Here is a 6909-nt window from a genome sequence, read left to right as displayed (position 1 = left end):
GAATAATTTTTTGTACAGGGCAAATTTTGGGAGAATGGGGGTGTCTGTACTACCAGCCACAAAGGGCAGCACAAGAACACTTGCTAGGTTCCTAATGTTACCAGAATGAATAAACGCCTAGTATCCTTATTAATAGGGGCAAGCTAGGTATATTTTAAAATAACTATCTCTGGTCATTTAAGAGGGGCCATCTGTTTCAACCTGGATAAGTTAATTCTCTTCATCTTTTTGCTTGGTCCAAATGAATGGAAGACACCTGACACCTAATAATATTTAACTTTAGCTTATTTATATTCAAAATAGTAACATTTTAAATTTAAAATTCTGATGTGAAATTGAAAAGTTTGTAACTTTTTCCATAAAATTCTAATTTTCAAAATTCTGTAATCAAGAAACATTTATTGACACTGTGCTGGACAAAGGTGACACAAACACAAAACAATGCAATATCTGGTAAGGCCCTAATATACTATTAGAGAAAAAAACCTCACATTTAAGTTTATACAGAATTAATAAAAAAAAAAAATACAAGATATGGCACTAGTAGTTGATGGAATAAAAAAATGCTTCAAGTGCAAACTATTTGAAGAGGAGGTACTCCATGAAGGGACAAGATGGGGGGGGAGGGGGAAGTGTTTTCCAAAGGATTATCAGTGCAAAGGCATTAAGATAAGAGGATAGTGTATCACTGGACTACAGAGTGAAGGAGAGTAATATATAAATGAATTTATACTAGTTTACAAGGCTAGTTTACAAAGGCCTTTAGAGGCAAAACAAATTTATGTTCTAGAAGTAATACTGGAATATTGTAGTTTATTCAGTTGGGGGGATGACCTGCACAGATCCACTGAAAAATTATTTTGGAAGCTATGTGGAGAATGGATTGAAGTGGGGAAGACATTTAAGTAACTGAAAACAATTAGGAATCTATTACAATAGTTTAGGCAAGAGACGACTGTGTGTGTGTGTGTGAGAGAGAGAGGGAGGGAGGGAGGGAGGGAGGGAAGGAAGGAAGGAAGGAAGGAAGGAAGGAAGGAAGGAAGGAAAGAGAGAGAGAGAAAAGAATGGATGAGGCAAAAAGGAAGTTGTTAAAGAAGGGGCCCTTAACTTTCTGTTTCTGCTTATAGTGATCTGGTGAAATCTTTGGACCTCAGAACATTTTAAAATGCATACAATATGACTGCAAATAAAATTCCAATCACATAGAAAGTTGTAAAGTTATTTTTCAAAAGTTTGTTGATCTTGGGTTAAAAAAAACCTCTCACAGGCAAATGGCAGGATGTGGCAACTTTTACTGGATATTTGGGGTTAAAGATAGTGAAGAGTAAAAGAAAATCCCAAGGTCATGAACTTGGAAGAGGGGGAAAATGGCGGTGCCTTCCACAAAAATAAAACTCTGGAATGAGGGAAGGGTTTTTGGAAGAAAGAGTAAGTTTTTTCTTTGTTGTTCTTTTTAGGACATAGCGAGTCTGAGATATCTTTGGAACATCCCATTTGAAATGTATGAAAGGTACTTGTTTGATGTGAAACATAAGCTCTTTGCACTGAGAAAAATGTACTAATGAAGTGCAGTCACACAACCAAAATAAAAATAGCAAGGAGGTTGTGCTACCAGCTTGGTATAACCATAAACCTTTGCACTCTGGAATGATCCTACCCTATGGCCTGAACCAGCACCAGGTATTCACTAAGGAATTGAGCTCCTCGTGTGTGTGTATATATATATATTAATTTCCCAGCAGTTTGCAGAGTGTATATATATATACACACATATATATATATACATACATACATATACATATATATACGTACATATATACATACATATATATGTATGTGTGTGTATATATATATATACACACACACACACACACACACACACACACCCTGCAAACTGCTGGGAAACTAATCCATTTATGTATACAGGTATGAATATGTATACAGGTATGAATATGCCTACACTGCTCAACTTTTAATGATTCATCATTGTCTTCTAAAGACTAACACTTTAACATTCAAAGCATGCAATTAAGGCAGGATCCTCAAACTTTTTAAATAGGGGGCCAGTTCCAGTCCCTCAGACTGTTGGAGGGCCGGACAATAGTAAAAACAAAAACTTTATTTTGTGGGCCTTTAAATAAACTTCATAGCCCTGGGTGAGGGGGATAAACGTCCTCAGCTGCTGCATCTGGCCCGAGTGCAGTAGTTTGAGGACCCCTGAAAGGAGTGAAGAGTGGAACTTGTATTTTTGATGACTGAAAAAATTTATTTTAAAAAATTAGATGGGAGTGCTTCAGAGTGAGTTACCGAATGGAGGTGATTTCCAGGTGGTGGTTGTTTTTTTTTTTTTTTTTCCCAATGTCCCACAAAGGATACTATCAGAAAGAACCTCTAACGCACTCCTAAAAAAGTATGAAATCTTGGGGAAGAAACTAAAGGTCTTAGAGGTAAAGTTTTCACTGAACTATTTCTAATCAAAATTAGGTGTTTCAGGTAGATTTAGATAGTGAACTTCTGGTTAAGAATATGTTTGATTGGGGCAGCTAATTGGTGTAGTGGATAGAGCACCAGCCCTGAAGTCAGGAGGACCTGAATTCAAATCTGGTCTCAGACACTTAATAATTCCTAGCTGTGTGACCCTGGTTAAGTCACTTAATCCCAATTTGCTTCAGCAATAAATCTGTCTGATCATGACTTATAAAACAAATGGACTCAAGAAGTGAGAGATAGTGGGGATGGGAAGGAAAACTGACTTAGGATGATCTGGAGATTTAATAAAAGGGAGTAGGGACAATGTTTTGGTGTAAAAATGTTTGTATAACATACTTTCTGTGACTACATACTCCAGGATTATTGCGGAATTACTAATGCTATTTTAACTTTTACAACAACTCAGATTATACTACAATGCAGAAGCAAAGGTTCAGACTGAAGAGTAAGAGAAAGATGAGGTGGAGATCCAGGTAGTCTTATGAGTGACCTTAGAAGTCACAAGCAGAAAAATGGAATTCTAGACCATTAGAGTCAATCTATCCAAAGTCTTCAGAGAAAAGGTTACTTTTTCTAGGATTTAAATCTGCCCCACCTGACTATAATCACTTACTTTCCTGATAAAGGGCATTTACAGCTGTTTGAATCTTCTGATACAGAATTTTTCATCTTTTACTAGCAAGATCACCTTTCTGATATCCTAGACTGATTTTTTTTTCTTTGTGAATGAATGTAGCAAATACAGAGTAATTTGTATTTTTTGAGTGGGAACAAATTAAAACCAATCAGTCTTTGACCTGGGATAGAGTGCAAAAAAAAAATTGTATATTTGCCTGGAATCTTAAAAATCTAGAGGGCTTTAAAATTAAAAGGAAAAGGTAAGGAGGGGAGGAAGAAAGAGTAGGTTGGTAAATTTCTTCTTTTTTTTTGCAGAGGCAATTGGGGTTAAGTGACTTGCCCAGGGTCACACAGCTAGGAAGTGTTAAGTGTCTGAGGTCAAATTTGAACTCAGGTCCTCCTGACTTCAGGGCTAGTGCTGTATTCACTGCACTACCTAGCTGCTCCTAGGCTGATAAATTTCAAGCTCTTCCCATTTCCCCCACAAATAGAACAAATCTGTACCTAAGGGTGAACACAGATTTGTGAAAAATCAAAGACGGCTTGGGGCATAACTGGAGTCTTTCTGATACAACCCAAGATTTGAAGAAAGGCCTGGGCTGGGGATTAGCCTGCCCAAAATGCATACACTTCCCAGCTAGGGCCTCAGAAACATAAAGTAAGGACCCCTTAGGCTAGCTGGGTGTAGCTGAAGTCTCAGCAGGAACTAGAGAGACTTTCACCTTCTGGACTATTTATGGAGTCAATGTTTTCTGTTGAGTCCAGGAAGATTAAGCAAACCTCCACTGATTGAGAACAAACACCAGGCCCAGTTGTGTTGCTGGGACATAGCCATGGACAAGGAGGAGCCAGAACCTGATGAGTGAAGGGCAGGGGAAGAGCTCCTGGTTTGGAGTTCCTGAAGACAAGAAGAGGGCTGAAGTTTGAGGCACTATCTGTCCACCCCAGAATTACAGGTGCTTACACTAATGCCCATTTAAAAAAAAAAAAAAAAAAAAAAAAAAAAAGAGAGAGAGAGAGAAGAGAGAGAGAAAAAGAGAGAGAGAGAGAGAGAGAAAGAGAGAGAGAGAGAGAGAGAGCGCAAGCAAAGAACCCCACCGAAATATATTATCAGAACAGGAAAGACCAGGATTCATGTTTAGAGGACACTTTAAAAAAAAAAAAAAAAAAAGGTAGAAGTTTTGCTCCCCAAAGTAATGTGAAATGGCTCCCTCCTCAGAGAATTTATAGAATTCAAAAAATTCAAAAATCAAATGAGAGACATTGAGGAAAAACTAAGAAAAAAAAAATTAAAACCACTCGAGAAAAACAAGATTATGAAAATAAATTAACCAACCAGAAAAGGAGTTACAGTCTCAAAGATGGAAATTAGAATTGAGCAAAGGGAAACCAATGACGCTATGAGACCAAGAAATAACAAAACAGATTATAAAAAGAATGAGAAAATAGAGCATAATGGAAATATAGAAAAGTGACAGATCTGGAGAATAGATCAAGAACAGAAATTATAAGAATAAATGAACTTCCAGAAAGCTGTGTCCAAAGAGAGCCTTGATACAATAATGCAGGAAATAATACTAGAAAATAGTCCTGCAGTGATAGGACATGAGGGGAAAACAGAAATAGAAAACAGCCACCAATCACTATCTCAAAGAGATTCTGTGTGGGAAAACACAAAATTGTTATTGCCAAATTTTGAAACCTTCACATCAAAGAGAAAATTTTGTAAGAAACAAGAAAAAAAAACCTGCAAATATGCTGGAGCCACAGTAAAAATTGTACAAGACTTGGCAGCAGCTACAATAAAAGCCCACAGGCTCTGGAACTATATGTATAACCAGAAGAACAAAGTCTAAGGCCAAAAATATCATATCCAGCAAAATTATCTATAATCCTGAATGAGAAAAAATGGGCATTCAACGAACTTGCAGATGTCCAGGACTTTCTACCAACAAAATCCAAACTTAACAGAAAATTTAACATATAAAAGCCAATATGAAAGAACAGTTTTAAGAAACTTAAGATGAACAAACTTTAAACATGGACAAATTACGTTTATATATATGTGTATAAATATATACATGTATGTATATAAGATTCATCTCAACAATAGGGTAGTTCAAAAGATTGGCAGAGTTAATGTAAAAATAGCAATCATGTTACACAAATGAGGTGCAGAAGAATAGACATACAGGCACTAGAGGGGGAAGGGTGATCATAGTTCTAAAACCCTACATCAGGAATGGGTTCAATAACAAAACTACATATATACCACAAAGGGTCTAACACTCCAAAATCTATTTTTAAAAAGGGTGGGGGGAGGGATGGATGAATGGGGAAGTAAAAGGTAAGGGAAGAAGACAAGAGAAGGTTCCTTGTCGGGAGGAGGTTAATTAACAGCAAGACAAGTTATGGAGCAGAATTTAAAGAGACAGCAAGGATAAAAAATATGTGTATGTGGGGTAGATGTGGTGTACGTGTATGAATCTATATACCCATATATATATATATCTTTTCTTAAATGTAGCTTGCTATGAAAGCAAATGTTTTAGTGCGTGAAGAAAAAGTATTGCACAGCAAGCCTAGAACAAATAACAGAATCCAACCATTAAAAACTGAGATAAAAGGGAGCTACTGGAATTTAAGTAGGGAATTATCAAACCAATGTTATAGAAACACAAAATGTATATACAGAAATGATTAGAAATGCAATTTGGCAACTGTGGAGGACAGCTTGGAAAGGGGAAAGACTGGAAGCTCAAAGACTAAGAGTGATTAAAGTGAGAGATAAAAGCCTAATTAATGATGGCAGTTGTGTAAGTGTAAAGTAGGGACAGATACTAAAGATGTAGAAGTAAAATTGATTAAGATTTAGGAACTGATCTGATAAGAAAAAAAATGAATAGAGTAAGTTTAGATAGCTTTTTCTAGATTTTCTGATGAGAGATGGAAATATTTAGACTAGATGATAGTAGTCTGATAGATCTGAGAGATAATTACATGACTAATCCCAAAAATCAGCTGAGTCATCTACCTTGCTTATAGGTTTTAGGTCTCTAACAGAAGGATCTATCCTTTGCTCTGTGCTGTTTTAAGTATTTAAATCAACTTTTTAATGAAGATATAATACAAAGCACGCCTATCAAATTTTCAAATTTAAGACTGGGACAGTTAGATAATATATTTTGATTGTAGAATTAGGATTTAATTTGAGTTTGTTACACTATATCTATGGGATGAATATAGAAGTGTAGTTTAATAAATTTTTACTTCTTAAATTTCAAAAAAAAAAACATCTTTCCAGATATATGATGAAACATACCTTCAAAAGACTTCATGTGAAAAAAAAAAGACTTTGGAGATTTCAGTGAACTACAAGTACAATATAAATCAACACTATGACACAGAAGCCAACAAAAGCAAACTAACTCAGGCTATACTGAGGTACAGTTTACAGAGCAGAGTACTTGATGACTCTATTCTACAAATAAAGTATTATGTCAAATTCTGAAGGTCATATTCTAGGAAGAGCAGTCACAAGCTGGAATGCATACAGAGAAAAGCAATGAGGATGGTGATGGAAATGGAGCCAGAAGTTGAACTATGAGAGCATTCAAGTGACTTGGCTATGATCTTGAAGATAGTAAGCAGCAGAAGCAAGATTCATATTTAGGTGTCATAGTTCAAGCTCAGTGTACTTTCCTGTATCCATTCAGGAGAGTGGACTAACAATTAGAGCTATCCAGATATGGGATGGGCTACTTTGGGAAAAGTTTGAGCTTCTACTCATTAATGTTTTTC

The sequence above is a fragment of the Sarcophilus harrisii genome, chromosome 1 (assembly GCF_902635505.1).
Source record: "Sarcophilus harrisii chromosome 1, mSarHar1.11, whole genome shotgun sequence".
Lineage (NCBI taxonomy): Eukaryota > Metazoa > Chordata > Mammalia > Dasyuromorphia > Dasyuridae > Sarcophilus > Sarcophilus harrisii.
Note: the sequence above shows the minus strand (reverse complement) of the source record.